Genomic DNA, 21420 nt, shown 5'->3' with positions numbered 1-21420 from the left:
TATTTTTTCCTTAGTTCAAGAACACAAACATGAGTAATCAATCATCACTGATTAAGTAATTATGGTACCCTACATGTTATCACTTATCTGGAATCCTTTATCTGTGTACATTACAGACCATCTTGTATTTTTTTGCATTCAAAAAAATAAAAATGCACCCCACTGCACAGCAATCCAGCTCCAGGTTGTAAAACAGAACTCTACATTACTATCAACCTTAAAGTGCTACAATTTACTTTTTTTTTTAACAAAAGCAATTGGTTTCCAACAGGCTGGATAATAAGTCTTTTGACCTGCATTCTTCTTTGACCCATTAAGGTCACCCCTGTGCTCGGGCATATAGCTGACTTAGGAAATGCCTGCAAGTCCTGCATTTCATCTCCTGCCCACTCAAAATAAAGCTTTCTTTAAATGTGTCTGTACGGGTCCCCGAAGACCAGGGAGGCATCCCTGTAGTGGGCAATGGAGGGACAGAAGCTTCTGCCTTTATTAATGAATGCAGACCATTATGAGTCTGGCTGGCTCCTGCACTGTTCCCAGAAGCATATACTGTACGTGACTTAAAATGCTAGAATATTGACACAAAGCGAGCTGGGCACCCCTAAGGAAAATTACTCCTTGGATATAATGTAGGCTCGTAACAGCTATTAGAGTACAAAATAAAACCCTCCGGGATCAAACTGACATATACCGCATTCTACCTACTCCTCAAACATTAGAAGAATTTCTTTGTGAAGGCATTCTCAAGGACAGCATTAAACTGACTTTTGTAGCAATCTGCAACAGCTTTTTGGCTTACAGCTTTTAGTACTAAATCTCTAGTTTGAATCAATATAAGTACTATATCTACCACATTAATCAATACATTTGGTTCAATACACGTTCTATTAAATTATACTTTCTAATCAAGATTTTCTGCTTCTCTTCCCTTCTTTTTTATTCCAACTTCTTATCCTGAACCACACTTTTCAAACTGTCTGCAGCTAAGAAGAGGATGTTGGATTTTCCAGAACCAAAGGGGAAGAAAGGAAGGCTTGTGGAGAGGCAAGCCTAGCAAAACCTAGCACAGGTTCAACATGGTTTCCAGAATTTTGGTCCAATGCTTTATTACTTATCCTGGTTGTCATGACCTCTCATGCAGGAAGCTCTGTATGGGACACTGCTGGAATATTATACCATGTGGAAAGGTGAGGGAGGAGGGAAGAGGAGTATTAAGTGGTAATACCAAAAGCAAATAAATGAAACTTATTCAGACTAAGCTATAAAAAAGGTAGCACAAAAGGTTATTTTCCACACAGTTTCTTCAGATTTGTGCTGCTTCAATATTGCAGCACAGTTTCCTGTCAAGGCCCCATTATATTGCTGAAGGATTCTTTCCTGGTAAACTGTAATATGATTATACTCAAGGATTGAATCGATGAATTACTTAGATTTGTACAATACTAAGATTAAATGCAAACTATAAATTAAGATGTAAAAACATATTATTTAGTCCAGGTCTTTGGGGATATGTGAAACACTGGGATAGAAGATGTCTCCAGCAATCTGAGCGATCTGCACAGTTACAGTAAATGACTTTCCCACACCTGTGTTAGATTTGGTGGAATGTGTCTGTTCTTCATAAGAAGCGAATATGAAACGCACTGTCAAAATGATAAAGATGCATATTGCAGGCATACAATGCATTTGCCACTGTCTTACAGATCAAAACCACTGCACTTGTGTCCCTCGCTTACAGTCAGTTTTTCTTTTCCTATCTCCGTGGAATCACTGTGAACCTGCAGAAAAACTGTTGCATTTTCTTTTGACATTTAACATCATCTCACTCAGCTCACAATAGTGTCTTGTAATACTTTCTAGATGACACTATGTCACCATTAAACAAAAAGGTGAAATAGCATAATAAAGGAGTAGAACAAGAATTCATAGAATTGAAAGACAGAAAAGACCCATTAGGGCGTTTTCTCCACCCATCTTGCCAGTGTTGGATTATTGCCTACAGTGTAATTTCAAGTGTTTTGCCCAGTCCAATTTTAATTAGAGCTTCCAATGCTCCTCCTGGGAGACTATTTCACAGCTTCACAGACCTCAGGGTTAGTATTTTTTTCCTGATGTTCATCCCAGGAGAGGAAAAGGCACAGCCAACCCCAAATCAGACATGAAACCAAATCTGCATAGTGAGGAGCTGGTTTCAGTAGAATATCTGGGCCATTTCAAAGCATCTGAAAGCAGTAAACTTACTTTCAATGCCCCAACACATTATGGCACTGCCTCCACTGCTGCTGCAAGCAATTAAGAATATTTAGTTATGTGGATTTCTAAGGCTCGATTGCTGTATAGGTGAAAAAATAGTATGGATGGGGTTTGGGTTTCCATACTAAGGGTAATGACTTCTATAGTGCACTCCACCACATGAATTAATTGAAGGTTAGGGTCATATCCATTCTATGATTCTATAACCCTTAATTGTACTAACAGAGCACCTATGGACATTCAGATTGTAAACATTTCTGTCTTTTTCACATATGTGAAGTACAAAAAAAGAAACTTCAGTTCAAGCTGATTAATGAGTGATTATTTCCCCTCTCAGACCCCACCCTTCCTTTCATAAAACACTAACTCCAAGAAATTAACTTGAATTACTGTATCTTAAGTGTCAGAACTAACAAATGTTTTTGATGTGTTTCACCCCTCAAATGTTTCTGACACAAATGAATATATATTCATATTTCAGTGGTCACACATATGCTGAGTGAATGAGAGAGCTAGAAAAGAGATTATGTCTAATAATTTTTCATAGGTGAAAAGTAGGAGGTTGAATGTAGACTTTGGAGTTCTGGAGAGAACAGAAAATGTCCAGGCAATGTGTCCCTGCCACCAGAATCTTCAGTACTGTAGTGCAGCTGGCAGAGCAGGAGGAGTAACAATGAATTTATAAATACACTAAAGTAGGCATGGAGTTTCATCCAGGCCAAGCTCGCTCACCAGCACAGACCTAACAAAATACAGTGTCTGAAACTTCAGATTCCCAAGGAAATTGATCTGAACTAAACCAGAGCTATTTCCACAACAAGAAGGGGGCCAAATCCCAAGAGAATTTGTGTTCCCATAAATACCATTTATGTGTGGTGAGTTGATGTTTACCAGCCTTTGAGAATCAGGTCTGTTCTCAGGCATGTTTGCCAATTAAGTGGTCATCTTAGGACATGACTGACCACTGTTGACAATGATAATTTAGGAGAGTCTACACTGAATTGCAGTCATTCATATAAATTAATTCACCTAAGCTATGTGATTTGATATTATGTTAATGTTTCTGAAATAGCATGACTGCTAATCAGATTTTATTCTTTACCATATTTCTGTAAAACTCTCAGTGTTCTGGTTTTTCCACTCAACATTTCCAGCTGGGCCAGAGAAAAACTACCAGTAAAAAAATCTCAAATTGAAGAGCATGTTCTCAGGGATGCAAACTGAAAATTAAACCCAAACCCAAACCAAACCAAACCCCCTGATACCTATTTTTCTTCAGAGACTTCCAGTAAGTCACTAGTAAAATGTCAATGATTCCTTTTGGATTCATTACTATATGCAAGTACATATATCACAGATTTGTTGTATGGAAAAGAATGACATATATTCCTGTGTACAGGAAATAAGATTTTCATCATTGTCACTAGAAGAGAACAGACACAAACACCATGCCTGTTCACCATCCTTGCACCTTCCTCATTATGAGCCTTGGCAGGGGGCTCCCAGCTAAGCCTCTGACATAAATCAGAGTAGCTTGAGGGCTGTTTTAACCCATGGTGCCAGGCAATTGCCTCCCATAAGCCTGCCTCACCCTGTCTGCTGCTCATAGAAACACAGTGAAACTTGCAACAGTCTCTTCCATTTCAGGCCAGGGGTGCCTGGCTGCCTGGGAAAGGTGTGTGCATTACCCCATAAAAGAGAAAGTGATGGGGAGAGAGGGCAATGGTCAGGTCACAACAATTCTTCAAAACTGGGGAAACCCCTCTGTTCTTTTATATGGCAAACGGGCTGTAATGATAATCAGGATCCAGGTCTAAGTCTTGACTGTAGAAAAACAAGGCCTTTGTGATACTGCAAATGTTTGAAATTAATACACAAGCATTCTTCCCCAATAAGAAAATTGTTCATCAAGTGGGAATAAAAGCTTAAACAAAAAAGGCAGAAGGAGGCACTTCTGAGAAATATATCAAAAGTCTTATTACTTTAGAATATGGTTATGGTTACCCTGGTATAAATTAAGAAAAGCTCCACTGAAATCAAGGGAATTTCAAGACAGGAACAAGCAAGAACAGAGCCAGGCCTTTAAGGTTTAAAACAAAGTGAATATTGCTCGTATACTGATTGATTCTTGCACACCCTCTGCAGAGGCCACAACCAGAAGTCTCTTCACCCTGTCAGACACAGCAAGCAGAGCCCAAAGTTGAGCAAATACAGATTTGTCTGCAGCTATTGTACAAGAGTAACAGGGGAGAACAAACCTTGATAGGCAATACTGCCTAATAAGATATTCAGGGATTAAGTCAGTGTTTTACAAGACACGTGTTCATGGGCTAGTTGTTGCTCTGCTTTAATTTTTTTCTTTGTTATGTTTAATTTATCATGCTGGTGCTTTCTAAGCTACAACATCTGTAAACAAGTTTAAGTCTGACCGACCTCCCTTTTTACATCCACAGGCAGCATTTCTACTTTGTGCTCTGATTTCAGATACCTTAAAGACAAATAAATCTGTGGGGGAGAGAGAGGTAACAAACCTAAACAACAAAAACAAACCCCTTTGTCTGACAATATGTGATCATCTTATGTGAATACAAATTTGCCTAGCTGTGAGTGAGGAACTGGCTCCTGGAACTGGAGCTGTGCTATGCACAGATTCCTTTATAGGTCAAACCCAATTAAACAAACTACTACTAAATATTTAACAGCTCAGTGCAGTAATTAGTGACAAATAATGGAAGCTTAAACTGATAATTGCACAGAAATGTCCTGTTGGAAACATTACACGTTCCTTACTCCTCCTCTTTCTCTCATACTCAATGAATCCTGATCCTTTTAATGGATTAAACTGACAAATGAATCTGGATTTTACGCATATCTATCTGGTCTGCAATGAAGTTTACTACGTTTTGAAAAAAGGAACTTTCCAAGGGGAATTCTTCTTCTCAGGTTTCCATTTTTGGTTCTCTGCTTTTAAGCAGAGTAATTGCTAAAACATGAATTGATTTCAAATCTTCAACCAAGCTGCAGAATTGAATCCAGAATTCAAGCTCTTGTCCATAGGATTCAAAAGGTCACCCAATTAAAATGGGGAAGCACACAGAGCTGTGATTTATATGCAAAGGGCAACCTTTAAAACAATGATACTTTCCAGTTTTCCACAGGTGCATGTACAAGAATCTCTTTGAACAAAATTACAAGTGAAATTACAAGTTTCTTGATACAGCCTGAAAGAAAAGTGCTGTAACTTGTCTGCACTCCTATTATACAGACACATCCCACACTTGTATGAATCGCTGAGTTCACCTCCCTACCTTCCTGACATAACACGGGGCATTGTGCTTACCAGGTGACATGGGGACAGCCTGGAATCTGGATTCTCCACACATTGCCAGCTGGTGTGTGGGGCCTTGTACAACAGCACCTGGCACACTGGAGGTTGTGGATCAGCCCAAGATTAACTCACAGTGGCTAACAACGTTTTCGTTCAGGTGAAAGCAAACCCTGAACAAGCCCAGTTTTAAAATTGGCAAACTCTCCTTTCACATGTGGAAATCATATATGGAAGTTATCCATCCAGTAAGCATACATACATACACCCAGTTAAGATAATGCAGAAGTGGATGGGAGCGTATGTTGGATCCTGAAATCAGGAATGTAAATGGAAATGTGTCCCCTTGTCCATGCTATGTCAATTTTAGACTGTGTAGAATAGAAAAGGAAAAGCTATGGTGCTCTGCTAGCTCTCCTCCTGTTCTAAAAGATCCAAACTCTGTTGCACATTGGTGCATCTTTTTCCTTCAAGACAGTTTGCAAGGAAAGCCAGATTGAGCAGATTTGATGGTAACAGCCAAGGATTTCTGAGCTGATAAGCAGAGGCCCCCATGGATTTTGCGCTCTGACTTCCTTCACAACCGGTTACTGTGCCAGCCCATCTTGGACATCTTACAGTCCTTATTCCTACAGCTCTTCAAACAAGGAATAGCAGGAACTGGGACAGTGTTTATGTGGCAGGCTTGGTGTGTGTGTGAATTAGAAATCTAGTGCTTGGAAAAGAAACTAAAGACAATTTTTATCCCTTCATAGCTGGTGATTAGTTAGACAGTTACGAACCCTATGTTGAAACGTTTTGTTCTTAGAGCAACCTCATCTGAGTTTCCCCCTTTTAAATCCAAGGAACTCCTTGTTTTAAAGGTGACTTTTAGAGAGATCAGAATGCTATTTTGCCCGTTATAACAAAGTCATTCTCTAAATTTTGTGAGGACACACACTGTAAATCAATAAATCTGGAGCATTTACTAACATGTGGTACCAGCACAAGAAAACTTCATGTTTGTCATTGTGGTTGTTGGTTGTAAAATGCAGTTTGGATTCTCTATTGTCTTCTGTTTTCTGGTTTGTTTTTTTCAATTGCATTTGTGTAAAAGAAGTGTGAAATGTGACCACAGTTAAATAGGACGAATTTTACTCTCACTTTCTGTTGTTTACAGAACCTTAAAAAATGGGGAAGGCAGTGAAGTCCAATTCCCACAATTTAATACTCCTCCCCCAAACAAGAAGTACCACACAAAGAAGCATAATTTTATGCATTTTTCCTTCCTCCCTAGGAGAGATGATGTATCCTCCTACCACATGCCATTCTCTGAGGTTGGTCATTCTGTTTCCTGTCAGACAGCTGGCCAGTGACACGTTGCAAGTCAGACGTGTCATTAAGTCCTGCCTTGACCCTGTACTGACAGTTGAAGCAATGCTCCCACCCCTCACCTCTGGCTTTGGCTTGTGATGCTGAGCACTCCTGTCTCCTTGGCTATCTCCTGCGAGGGAATCCAGCCTCCTGCAGCTGCTGCTTTCATCCCTCGTTGCCCATTAGGGTTGTTTTTAGTGTGGCAATCTTCACATTGAGTGAATAGAATCACATTTATGCTGAAAATAACTGGAGACAACACTCATTTGCTGTCTACATTTAGTGCCAAGGTATCTGAAACAGAGAACTTTCGTTTCTTTACAAAAAGATGTGCTGTAGCTATGGTGAAGCTAATCTATAACACTCACGATCTTATGCAATTTGCTACTCCAAGTTAATTTTAATTCATCAAAATGGAACCCACCTAATAAAATAACCCTTTAAAGTAAAGTATTAGCTTGAACCCAGGGGAAAAAAAAAAAAGCAAAATCTTTGCAATTGGAGGGGGCAATTCATCATACCACAGTGCACACTTATATAAATTCAAAAGTTAGCTGTAAACAAGTACCATAGCAATAGTGCCATGCATAAAGGGGCAGGCAACAGGAGGTCTGCTTTCTAATAAGCCCTCAAAGGAACCTGCCACACAGAAGTGGCACTTATTCTAATTTAAAGCTCTCACAGTTACTTTACCATGGCAAAATTTATAAAGTAATAACTTTAGTAAACAGACTGGCACTCCAAACAAAAACCCAAAAACTAAAACAGCAGTTCAGGCCCACAGAGAAAATAGCTTTCTTAGAAAGGTATTGTCTTCAACTGTGAGATAAAACATTTGTTTGTGGGCTACTCTTACAGTCCCTGATATTCAGTAACAATTCTGCACCATTCCATTACATTTGTACTGTCACTTCACTGTGGTCTGTAGTCTATTGTCACCACAAATCTTTTTAGCATCCTAAAGCATATTACACACCTGTATATTTTTTCCTGGTTAGCTCAAAAAAAGAAATACTTCTGGAGTTGAAAGAGCCAACTCTGGGTCTGTGACCTCCCTTAAAGCGTGATTAAATAGGGCAATTTGCTTTCAAATTGTCAGTTTAAAAACATATTTAATATTTGCAATTAAAGCTCACATTCTTTCTCATCTCTATTAGTGTTGATTCTCAGTAACTGATAAAAGTTACAAAAATTATACTGTTCTTCATTTATATACATGAAGAAAAGAGAAAATTAGAAAGCAATAATAAGGGCTAAGCAGGAAATTAGAGAAATCTCAGTAATACATGCATATTGGATTTTATTTTTTTTTTGTTATATCCTAAAACCACATCACTTTGTATGAAGTTCCTTATCAAATCAAAGCAATACTAAGTAAAACAACTTCTGGAAAAATTTCTAACACACGATGCAGTTTGTGTCTGAATGCTCATCACTTCAGGCTGACCTGTCAAAGCATCTTGGGAAATATGGTAAAAAGAAAAATCTGCAAGTTCATAAGAAACTTTGAATGATGAGAACTATGTGTTGCTCACGAGCCATGGGGTGCTGTGCCACATCAGCTGAGCTGTACTGGCACCTACAGCAGATGTCCACCCCTTGCTACTGCTTCTAGGCACACCTGCTCAGGCTGTGCACCTAAGAGAATTGAGGGGGAGCCAGCATCAAGAATCTTTTACAGAAGAAAGCAAAGAAATAAAAAGTTTGTGCTTAGATGAGTGATGTGGAATTGAAAGACCAGAATTTAGTACGATACACAGACATCTGCTGTCAGCAATAGAGCTATGTCATAAATTTGATATGGGTGAAGTTAGCAAGACGACATTTTTGGACCTTGACAGGCAATTTCTGTCACCTGCATTTTCAGGAAATTCTCAGCAACTTCCAGAATCCACCCCTGCATCCAACCCACTTCCTTGGGGGACCCAGTATTGTCTCAAGAAGCCTCTTTTTAGGCATTAGGAATTAGGATTTTGGCCACAGGGCTTGTTTTTCCAGAAACAAATGCATTGTCAAGGCAATCTACAAACTCACTGGAGAGTAATTTCTAAGGGTTTTTGAAATACCTCTTTTCACAGATATATTTCCCTATTAAGTTCTGCACAAGAGTCCGACATCTGTAGAGACTTACAATTCTCTGCTAAATTGCGTGCATTTTCAGATTAATTCCTACATGTTCACTGCATATTGTAAATCCATGAGGCCTAAACGTTCAAATCATGGGCTACCATAGTCCTCAGCGCATGTTAAAGCATTCCTAACACTGCCCAAACTTATGCCAGCTCATAATAGCCCCATGGGATTGTTATACCAATTAAAAATTCCTGGAATTCATTGGAGTCTGAGACATGCCTGTGAGGACCAAAAGGGAGTGATACAGAACCAGCTTGCAAAATAAACAGGATTTGCTGCGTACTGAGGGAATCCTTGGCTGTCTGACTAAGGTACCTTTCATACTGGCAGGGGATGCAAATTGGAGCCTGAGGATCTGCACTTTCATTTTCAAAGCTCTTTGCAAACATCAACCACTTCACCTTCACACCATTGCTTCAAGGGAAGTAAATATGTACAGTTCCAGCATCTTCTGTTTTCTGGAGGTGCAAAGAAGCACAGGGCATTTTTACAGTCTCTGTTCAGGCATAAAAGGGAGCTTTTGACAACCTCTTCCTTCGTGGGCAAATGAGTTTCTCAAGGCCATGGGAGGGAACTGGTGGGAGAACAGGGTTTTCTGGAAAGATCCTGCTACCCAGCCTGGTACTGAGTCCACCCTGCCTAACCTGCAACACACCGAAGCAACTTGCAGAATTCTAGCCATACACTGCTTCAGTGTAGAGGACGGATTACTGCATGTCACCCTCCATAATTTCCCCTGTAAGGGGAATTCTACACACTTCCTGGGGACCTCCCCCTTTGCTTCCCCCTCCCCAAATGGTGGCAAGGTTAGAGACAAGTTGATTTGTCAAGGCTGAGATTAAAAATGGCTCTGTGTTTTGCTAAACATTCCTCTGAAGCATGGGCAGCGTGTGTGTGTATGTGTGTGTGTGTGTTTGTGTGTGTGTGTGAGAGAGAGAGAGAGTCTGAAAAGGACCCCAATGAAAGGAAGGAATGAGAGATGCTAAACAATGCTGTGCAAAGTTGCAGACTGTTCGGCTACAGGCCAGAAAATGAATCCAATTTTTCATTCTGTCATTATAAATATTTCAGTGCAAATGGTACTGATTTTCTGCAACTGTGGTTAAGCAAAGGGCCTCCGAGTGAATATTTAAGGGGGAAAAAAAAAAGAGAAGAAGAAAAAGAGGGAAGGGGAAAAAAGAAAAATAAGAGGGAGGGGGAAAATTAAGGTTAGCAACCAATTAATTTCAAACTTTCAGTGTAAAAGATTCTGGGAAAAATTCTACAGTGATGCAGCGTGTGACTCGAAGGAGGGAAAAAAACATTTACTCTGCTCTTCTTCTGACAGTTTCTCATAAAATATCTGCAGTCCATCTATCTTTTAGTACTCCAGGCTCCTCTGGAGAGCAGAAAATAGTAGTTTAAAGCTCACTTCAGTGCCAGTCTGCGGGAGATTGCTTTCCACAGGACCCCTGCTGATGGAGGCCTAGGGGAAGAGGCCCAGGAGTTATTCAATCAGTCCAAGGCTCTGGGGCGGCCAGGGCTCCTTTGAGGGCTGATTATAAAGCTGCCCTCCTGTTGCCTGCCTCTGAACAGAACGAAATGAGCAGCCTCTTGCTGAGCAGATTCTGCAAGAAGGAATTTCACCTGTCATGGAGTTTGTCAGAATTTCAAGATTTATCTTGGTGCAAAATTAATAAAGTACCAACTAGGATTTCAGCCTGACTACTCAGCTGTGTCATCTCAAAGTGATCTTTCACCTAAGAAAACCTGGACACAGAGCTACTGAAGTCATTCTTGCCCTACTTTTGCTCAGGAGCCTTGGTGGATGCTACAACTGAATAATAAAATGATTAGAGGTGGATTTCCTGACAATTACACCCAACGTCAAGTGCTGGGTGGGTGCTACTGTCCTAGCGCGTGACCTTCCACCTTACTTCTCTGATTACTAAATCTCCTTGGAATAAGCTAGAAGTCTGAAATAGAAAAAGATCATTTCTGCAGTTTATAACCTAGCAGGTCCCTTATGGCAGCACATCTGTTAAGTTCATACACCGGTATTCCAGGTCTGGATTTGATTTATAAATTTTAAAGGAATACAAACAACAGACTACATGAGATTACATCCAGTGAAACACTGCAAATTAATATTGCCGTGACAGTCGAGTACATGGTCTTTTAACCATATTCTGAGTTTAATGTTGTGGTAAAGTGCCAGGTTGATAAAGCATCATCTAAATCTCTGTGAGCTGAGTGCAATTCTTTCAAAGCTAGACAGTCTCACCAGTCTTCTGACAGTGCCTTACAGCAATAATAATAATAAAAAATTTTCACTTCAAAAAATACACTACCTGTTTAGTTAAGACTGTACTAGCTTATAGCTAGGTCACATTAATTTCAAGTCTCAGGTAGAAAAGAAGCAACTTGCAGCCTGCAAGAGAGCTTTTCAGCTAAAAGAGCAGATCAACTTGGAGAAAATAAAATTCAGCTGATGGGTAAATAAATATTACTCAATTTACAGTGCCATTGGTTCAGATCTTGACGTGGAGAGACAGAGATCCACTCTACCAAGAAACTGTTAAAATATGCCTAGGTTGGGAAGAAAGATGCATTTGCCATCAACAGCTCTAACCCTGAGCTGTGACAATGTCTCTGTACTGTTCAAAGCTGTTTGCTGTCTGAAGCAACAAATCTACCTTTCTGTCTATTTGCTCCCCAGCATTTTCTAACAAGAGCTTAAAACAAATGGTAACATATCCTTTACCTGCCTCCTCACCCTTAACTGACAATTCAACATTAATACACATCATAAAGCCACCTTTACCAGGCACTAGTAGTGTGACAGTTTTAACACCAAGAGATCTCACAGTAAAGGGGGAGAGAGAAAGCACGCAAGTGAATGCACAGATGGTGGGAGGGGACACAGGGTGCTCTCAGCAGGTTACAGTAGAGATGCATTAACTCCACAGAGGGATAAGGGCTTCCCACCAGTACAGTCATGAATTATAACTGAGCATGGGAGTGAGTTCTTAGTGCCTGTCTCACAGCAAATATACTGTTCCATTTTCCTGCACAATCACCTTTCACCTTTACAAATGCAAAGCCAAGCAAAATGCACCACTAATATTTAACAATATCACAGGTTCTTTATCTTACACAGCACACATCTACACACAGGAAATATGGGGGGAGGCAGAGTATTCACTGACACAGCGTATCCCCGAGCAAACTTACACACCCATGATCCGTGACTGTGCCTAGCGACTCTCTCGCAAAATGAGACTATAACAACACAGAAAAACAACTAAAGCTGCACGTAGAAATGTGTGTAACTCAGCACTATTGGTTCACGAGAACTGAATCATCTCTTTCTCTCTTCCTTTGTTAACAGGGTGGAGGACACTCAATTTCAGCTTTGAACACAAAGGAAACTCAACTTAAAAAAAAAATAAAATCACAAGTTCCTGCAAAATTCCACTCTTTTCCCATCCAAAATGTTTGTGCCTTGGTTTGATCAAAACATGGGGAAACTGACTCCAATAACAGGTAGAAATGCTAAACCTAAAAGCTGTTCCTTTCTGGTTGGGGGACATACACATTTTTTTGCAAATACACTTCCAGCTGTGTAGCCACTCTGTACCAGAGTCTTTTTCACTCATGTTTAGAATGGAGTGTCTCAATGATGCTCTTGCCCTGCCCCCGACAGCACAAAATGAAAGGACAAAACAAAAAAAAAACAAAACAAAAAAAGCAAAAAAAAAAAGCGAAAGGCAAAAAATAAAAAAAGACACCACTTTTGAGCCAAGTTTGCTGTTTACTGGAGTGTCTCTTTATGAATCACTGACCACACCTTGTTTTCCCAAACTATCTGCACCTCCTCCCTAGGGGAATTCATCCCCTCCCAACTTTCCTCCTACTCAATGAACCTATCAATGGAGAAAACTTGTTATTTTTGGCAGCTGAAAATTTGACCAGTTTTAAAGGATTCATTTACCATGCCTTTCACTTTCGTTTAAATCCTCAGTGTTCCTGTTCTAAATGACAGCATGGCAAGCATCGCTTTTAAGCAGTATTCATCTTGCCTACCACATCTCAGCCTTTCACAGGCGGCTGCTCTCTCTCCAACAATGGAGCCTTACTCCTTTATAGCTTGAGGGCAGAGACTCTCACTAGGTGTAGACTTGCTGCAGATATCACAATAAAGGACACAAATGTGAATTTCTTGTAAAATATGGGTTGACTCTGGAGGTACCTTGCTTTAGAAAACTCTGTCAAGAGCAAACAATATATCTTTCTCCAAAATGCACAGCAGCCACACAGTTGAAAGAGCTTTTCCAAGTGATCTAACATGTCAATGGAATCAGGATGCTTGTGAATTTTACACTTTTCTCCACTTTAGGTCTCTGATCAATATTTCAGCTCCTTTCACACTTAATATACTCAATGCTAGTTCGGCAGCATGTCTTGTGGAACTTAACGGAAATAAAATCCCTGAAGCTTGAGGAGGCGCTCTGCAGTGGAAGAAGGTAGGGTTTGCACTACAGATCCTAAAAGGTAGCAGTTTTGCTGCTACCAAACCCCTGCACCTAACCTGAAAACATGGAGGAGTGAGGATGCTGGGAGCAGCAACAACCTTGTGCCAGTGCTGCGGAGGGAAGTGGGGGCAGACCTTGAGCTGCAATCTTCCAGTGATAACCATGTGCCACCACTCATTGGGAAATGACAGGACCACTGGAGAGTGGAGCCAGGAATAAGGAGCTTATTCATGGAGATGGAGTGAGGGGGGCCAGCAGCGGGGTAGGGGGAAGGGAAATCAGATTTGCAGAACTGGCCATGAAGCTCCTCAATACACCATAGCTGGATGCTTCATAAAGTCACACTGATGGCAGTCCCGGAGATGGCCATCTGTTGTCAGCTCTGGGCCAGATGAAAGATAATATAATGGCAGCTACTGGTAGCTAACAGCAGGGCAGTTGTAGGAAGGAATGTGTTCTAGAATGAAGAAGTGGTGCTTCCTGTTTAGCACAGAAAATCAGTCATCGATATCATCTACATTAGCAAGAAATTAATGGATGGACAATTAAGAGAACTGAACTGATCTACCAGGGAAATTATTCATACGCAAACAGAGTGCTTATTTCTTCTGCTTACTCCAGGTGTACGTGCCAACTGATCTGACTAATGGCAAGGTGTAGGCTGAAACATTCAGGGCACAGATGATAAAACCTCATTTTCTGCAAAGGGCAGAATTCCATTTCTAATGATTATCTGTGGGTCAGGGAATACATTTACTGCTTTCCCTGCCCTCGGTCTATGACAGGACTCTCTGATGTTCGCTGAGGTTTCTATAAGGACTGAGGGTAGAAATTGGCCTTTATGTAATAACTGAACTTCCCCTTATTATTACCATGATTTATTTTTACAAGTGCCTTATCATTATTACCAGCATCACTCAGAAGAAAAAATGTTTGCCTTCCCAAGCACTATTATTTCAATCTTGTTTCTTTCTTTGTCCCATAATCTCCTTTCTGCTTCTCTTCTACTCCTCTGCTTTTTGTTCCCTTCTTCTTCTGCCTTTCTGTGCCTTTTTCTTTCTGCAGCAACTTTTGATTTGCTTCTTCAGGCTGAAATCTCACACACCTCCCTGTTCTATTTGCCAAAAGACCTCAGAAATTATGATTTTAATGTTGACATGTAACATCACTGATGCATTTCAGAGACAACATTTGCTGCTTTCAGACTGGAAACCATGAATTTCATTTAACATTTTTGCATGTCATAAGGATTTGCAGTCATAAAAGTTACAGACTGTACTATATTATCTGATTCTGCAGAATCTATTTAATATAGACCATATGAGTCAATTTGGAGAAGAGATGCATGGGTTATTTTTTAATAGGTACTTCTATTTTACAAAAAGAATCCTGCCATACAAGAATATAAACAGGAAGAAGTAGGCAAAATAGGGATGTCTATTCAAGCACACATGCTTTTGGGTATGATTCTATGCCCTAGAAAGAGAAGGAATATAAATTTTTGCTTATTTTTGAATAGATACTTACTGAGTTTCACTCAGGACAGTATATTTACTTTTCATTTCTTTACCATTTTATTGTTCCTTAAGTCTGAATTACTTTTCAAGATTAAAATGTGTATTTAAATGTAATATCCATCACTAAAGTGCTGTACTGTGTTTGCCAATTAATTCTGTATTTTCATCAATAATATTACTCAAGCGTCTGAAAAAACAAACCCATAATTGTGATTCAATTGCTCCAGAAATTTAAGGAATGTTCTCACAGAGAATGTATAAGGATGTTGTGAATACATTGTTTCCTCCTTATGTACAGGAAAAAGTGTAGAAAATTTCACAGGTTGACTTATGGTATGTAAACTTACTCATATATGAACTATGTGGAGACAAGTATATTAACATTAAGCTCATCTTTGACAAGAACTATTTAGTGAAATCAAAACGGTCCCTGAAAAATTCTGGCACTTTGGGCTTGGTGGGCTTTGCAATGTGCTATAAATATTCATGAACTAATGAAGTACCCACAGGGAGTGTTTACATTTGAATAGGCCAATCAAAGGCGGGTGAACTCACAAGCTCCAAACCTGGAAATTTCTTATTTAGAAAAGAATTACCGCATGAAAACCTAATGTGGCCATAACACCCCTCAATCCCCAGGAGGGAAGGGGCACTGGAAGGGAATTCAAAGAATTTCTTTTTGTATTTAAACTTTGTTTGACATTGAAGCAAAAGACTTGCAGGGGAAACACTTAGAAGGTATGTCCTTAAAGAGCTAATGCATGCGTGCCTCCACCTTGCTTCTCTTGATTGCCTTTTTGAGAGAATTTGCAAAGAAAATAATTCTCGCTTCTAGGGGGAAGAAGTCTCAAATCTCAGGAACACCAGTCTGAATTTTTAAATCTTGAAAGACATGGAAAGATACTCAATGCACATACTGGTGCACACATAATCTGAAACAGAATGCACAGTAAAGGCTCAGGAAAGAAAGCAAACTTGCAATGCATGCAGCTCAGTCTAGTCCCCCAAAACACAAGCATTAATTACAATCCTAGTATATTATTATCATCATCATCATTCACAAGATGGAGAGTGTGCATGGTTATGTGGAGCAAGTTAGTACCTGACCTTACAAATGAATCCAGCTCTTCTGACTCCTAGGCATTTGTTCTGATAAAAGCAACCTGGCTGCCTGTTAAGGACTAGGGCCAGCATTAATGAATGTGATGCCTGTGTTTAGGCATCAAAAGTGTTTTGTTGAAACTTTAAACGAGGCTATGGCCTGCTCAACACCTATGCTTTTATCAAGGTTCCTAACTTCAGGCATTTTTGACCTGATTTCCTGATGTACTCAGCACCAGCATCTTACCCTGGCCTTATCTGCAGCTGGAGGTGCTCAGCACCCTCTCAGAAATAGGCCACTGAGTTTGAAAATGCTGGCCTAAAGCTTTGACTGTTAATTGGATTCCAGGTAGGCTTCTTTTTAAGAAGAGCTGACAAAGTTATTCCCTGCTGGCTCCTGGCCTTTGGGGCCTAGAAAGCCAGCATCTATGTTCCACTCCACACCCTAAGAGCTTGGGGACCTAGAAATGCCAAAACTAATCTCCAATTTCACTTAAAAAAATAAAAATGTTTTTAGGCCTTTTCTTTGTGAAGAAAACATCCTGCAGGTTTGAAAGTTTTGTGCCTGTTTTTGTGTAAAGAGCATAAATTATTCATGGTCTCCCCTGCTGCTGGGACCTATATGGCACAGAGACTCAACTACTGAGGGGGCCTTGGCAAAACAATCCTAGATGGAGGTAGCTGTGTCACTGCTGCTATGGCTGATGCTATTCCTACACCAACCTCTTTCCCAGCTGGCCCCAGAAGGCCTCTGCCACAAGGAGACAACCCCAGCCCAGGTTAATTAGCAGTTTTCTCTAGCTGACCCCCAAATGAGAGAACACAGTACTTGAATCCCAGCTCTGCCACTGTCTCCACTAAAGGTCTCAGTCAAGCCTTTAGTTCTTGAAATAGCCTAGAGCTTGCTTAGTTCTGCTCCAGCTCAGGTCAAGGGTATTTTAAAGGCTGTTTTAAAATGTTGAGTTTTTGGGAGCATTTTTCAATGCTGAGATCTTTGGAAAGTTTAACCCTTAAATAAGTGAGGAAAAAAACTAGAAGATTAGTTTCAACAGTGAAATTTGAACAAGGCAATGGTAAAACTGGAAATCCAGAGAAGGACTCACATTAACCTACATAAAACTTCCACAGACTCTTCTATACTGCCTCTGTCCTCCTTTGTTTCAGAGGCTTGTACTGGGAGCTAAGAATGTTCTCCTGCTGTTTGAAGCGACATGAGTAACATCTGCTATGAGTGCTTCATTCTTTCTTTCATCCTTTCCCTGGGGAAGGAGCTGTGTATTTTGTTTTGGTAGAGCTCTGTTGCTGTGGGTTGGGATTTTGGGGAAGGTTTCAAAATCTACATACAGGTATACGTTTGTATGAGAGAAGGGAGCCTTTGGCACATGTAGGTGCATCCTGCTCTTAAAAGCATAAGTTGAGGACATCTGTTGTAATACTTAACTGCTGTGAAAGTTTGTTCCATGGTCTCACAGGCAAGTGTGTAAGGAAGTTCTAGCTTCTGAGCAAAAATCTTCAGCTCTTAGATAGAAACACTCACAAAGCAGAGCTTTGCCAACTACCACTTTGTCTCCATGTGGGAAGAACTTCTCAGGTCATCTCTGAGATGTTCTTGACCCAGTCCACCAAGAAAATTAAGGACTGAGTGTTAGAGCACAATTGGACAAACATGTGGGAAGGCAGTATAGAAAGCAAGAGAGCTGATTGAATATGGTCCTGGTCTCCTTTGCTACTGAGGGCCAGTGCTGCAGCTCTCTGTATTAGCTGGAACGTCCTACAGGCTGATGGCTTCATGCCCAGGTATTCTGTGCTGATGGAGTCCAGATGGGAAGCAGCAAGGGCGTGAATCACTGAGGCCAGGTCCCATTTGAACAGGATGAGAAGCAACTGCTGATCCAATTATTTCTTGCCCTAGTTTTCATGTTTCTAAAGTGGGGACACTTAACTACCCCAGGGGCAACTAATTATTAGTCACAAGAAGTTAAGGAAATGTCCTAATTCACCAAAAAGAGATATCATTTTTGTATTGGGCAAAATGGTGCTGAGATCATATAATCTTGGCTAGCATCATATTGAAAACTACCATCACTGATAAAATACTGAAAAATCTACAATTATTCATCAGTTCTGTTAGATATCAATACCTCTCTGATCCAGCAACATCTGTATAAAAGTAAAGCGAATTCATTCATTCATCCATTCAGTCTGGGTAACACCCCACAAGGGTACCTCATTCCTCCCCACAAATACCACAATATGTTGTGTTCCTGGAAGTGTTCAAGGCCAGCTTGGATGGGACTTTGAGCAACCTGGTCTTATGGAAGCTGTCCCTGCCCATGGCAGGGGGTTGGAACTAGATGATCTTTAATATCCCTTCCAACCCAAATCATTCTGATTCTGTGGAATTAATACTAGCAATGGAAACAAGAAAGAAATGGTTACTCCTCCTCAGAGACAGGAGAAGCACAAACACCAGAGCTAACATCTAAGCCTATGTCCAATAAGGCAAAAAGGTGCAGGCACTGGAAACATCATGTGGGCAGGAAAAAGAATTCTTAATAGGTACAAATTCCTTTATCATAATTTAATGAAAGTTCACTAATAAACTAGTGATCAGTTTCTTTACTTCCTTATCAGTTAAAAATTCAGTATTATGGATAATGGATGGAGAACACTGTTTTAGTTATATCCACCCTCTGTAGAGAACTGAATGGTCCAGGTGTTCAATTAGAAGATTTTTCATCTTTTGGGGGAAAACTAGGCACCCTATAAATGCATCTACCTTTCAGCTTCCTTATCTGGTACTTAGAGATTGTACAAGCCTATTTCAGAAAAGCCCTTATTATGTTAAGCATGTCTTATTAAAAGCTTTCTATTCTAAAAAACAAACATTTTTAGGGACACACTTTTTAAACTCCATTTCAGAAGTATAAATACACCATATAGGCTTTTTAAACATGTTAGTACAAAAATTCACAACTTGGAACATTCTTAAAGCATAAACTTCTAACTGTTACAGAAGGTTTCCAGTTGTTTCTTCCATATGTAGGTAGTATCTAAAAATGTTTAAAGCTGGTTCTGTAGCTACTGAGCACAAAGGTGTTTAAAGACAGTGCATGGAGCACAAAGAAAGTGTCAAAAGAATCTTAAAGATCAAATTCCTGTAAAATTTCTTTACTTCAACTTGAAGGTTGAGCAATACATTGAAGGTTTGATTTTCAGGACTGGTTGTTTGTTCTCTGTTCTCACCAGAATATGGTCCTGTGGGATTGTGTTGCATTCCTAGTAAGCATCTGGAGTGAAATAATGGAAACTTCTAAAGAGAGTCCTGCTTGATTTTTGCATTGAGAAGGTGAGATGAACTTGAGGGTATTCTTATGTTCCTAGAGGCTACTCTTTCTGAACAGGAGCCAGAAGATGCTAAGTGAAGAATTGCACAGGGCCAAACACCAAATTAAGCACCATTATAACGCATATATTTTCTGTATGCTTGAATTCATTCCCATTAATTATCAGCTGTACCACACATGTGGAAAGGACTCCTATGCTATTGCATTCTGTCCTGCCCTACTTTGTTCGTGTTTCCACCCTGACTTCCCTAACGCCATGGAGTGCTGACCCTGCCTTCTAATCTGACATGATCAGCATGTCCTGTGCATGGGAGAAACAAATAAAATGCACATTTAATTTAAAAAGTAAGGAACTGCTCTTGATAGAATAACATACTGGTATGCTGCAAGCCCCAACACAAACCATGACAATGAAAGGATAGAGAAGCATAACCTGGAGGACAGTTGCCAAAGATTCCAGTGCTTTAGGTGGTAGATAGCCTGAGCAAAGCAATGCCTCCTAGAACAGGTTTTAAATGACAGTGGGCTGGAGATCAATGTATCTGCAAAAGCAGACAACAAATCTCAGTACCTATGGCTCTGCCTGAGTGCTTTGCTGCCCTTTCACCAGCCTGGGTAGGTAACTGGAGGTAAGAGCAGAAAGACAGTGATCTCAACAGCATCATGGCACTGCAGGCTTTTTTTAAGCATAATTCATTCTCCACTGAGGTAGCACTATCCAAGTTAATTAAAAAAAGAATAAGCATAGTGAGTTAAGTGTATATAAGTAAATTAATATTTTTTTGCAAGTGTAGATAAGCCAGAGGGAGGCTGTCACTAAGGATGTGGAGATGGGGGTCTAGTAAGAGCCTTCTGCAGCATGGAATTACCAACACACTGTCATCTAGCCCATGCAGAGCAGAGTTTCCCTCTGTAGCGACACTCTTTTGTGCCCTTCACCAGAAAACCAGGTCCTTCAGTTATGTTGAAGTGTCAGTGAATGAGGCTTAGATAGAAAGAGCAAAATATTTTTCTTACTCTTGGGAAGGAATAAATTTTGAGTGGAAAAACATATTGTTGGTTTATTACAACAAAAGAATGAAAGCAGCTGCTTGAGACCCCATGTATTTTGAAATGAAAGTGTATTTTAGGTGGGATAGACTTGTTAGGAGATGATTGTACACACTCGGTGTGCTTTCAAACTTCATAATTCAGTCATCTATTCTGCTTTCTAAAATCCTACTTAAAATCCTAATTTAAAGCCCTAATTCTACCCTTAAAAATAATTTTTACCCTGTGTTCCTGTTTCTTTCTTTTAATGGTACATCTTTTGCATACCTGCACCTCCTTCCTTCCTTGTTTTCTTTCTTTCTTTCTTTCTTTCTCTCTCTCTCTCTCTCTCTCTTGTTTACCATTAATAAACATTACCTTACATTTACATCATTACAAATCTGACAACAGGCCATGAAAAGACATTAATTTGACCCTAGTTTTATTCCCCACCAAGTCAAAAGAGGAATTCTGTCTACTTCCCCTCTCTGCCATCACTACACTCCTACTTCAGTGCATACCTTTTCACATTTAAAGACAAAATAATACATTTATTTTCCATTTCACTGGTCAACTGAACGTTTTATGGCTATCAAGAAGAAAAATAGGATACCCATTTTTCTCTCCTAGAGAATACCTTGAGCTGCAACAACCTACAGTGCAAGAATCCTGAAATTCAGCTCTGTACCAGGTGGCTTTCTGCCAGCACCTTTTTGAAGCAGCATGGGTTGAATCACCTGCAATTTCTCTTGACCTTCTCTAATTCCCATCCTGATGATAAGCAAGTATCAGAGGAGGTCATGGCAAGTACAGCTTTGAAGTCAGGTATCAAATACACAATGCTATCA

The 21420-nt window shown here is 40.0% G+C and overlaps 1 protein-coding gene across 16 annotated transcripts in view; it reads right to left on the bottom strand.

Moving 5' to 3' along the window:
* Nucleotides 1-21420, bottom strand: part of ZNF521 (zinc finger protein 521) — a 229877-nt gene that overhangs the window by 4743 nt on the left and 203714 nt on the right. The window lies entirely within an intron of this gene.

This window comes from Cyanistes caeruleus, chromosome 1 (assembly GCF_971803275.1).
Source record: "Cyanistes caeruleus chromosome 1, bCyaCae1.hap1.1, whole genome shotgun sequence".
NCBI lineage: Eukaryota > Metazoa > Chordata > Aves > Passeriformes > Paridae > Cyanistes > Cyanistes caeruleus.
Note: the sequence above shows the minus strand (reverse complement) of the source record. Positions and strands in the feature narration are given on the sequence as shown.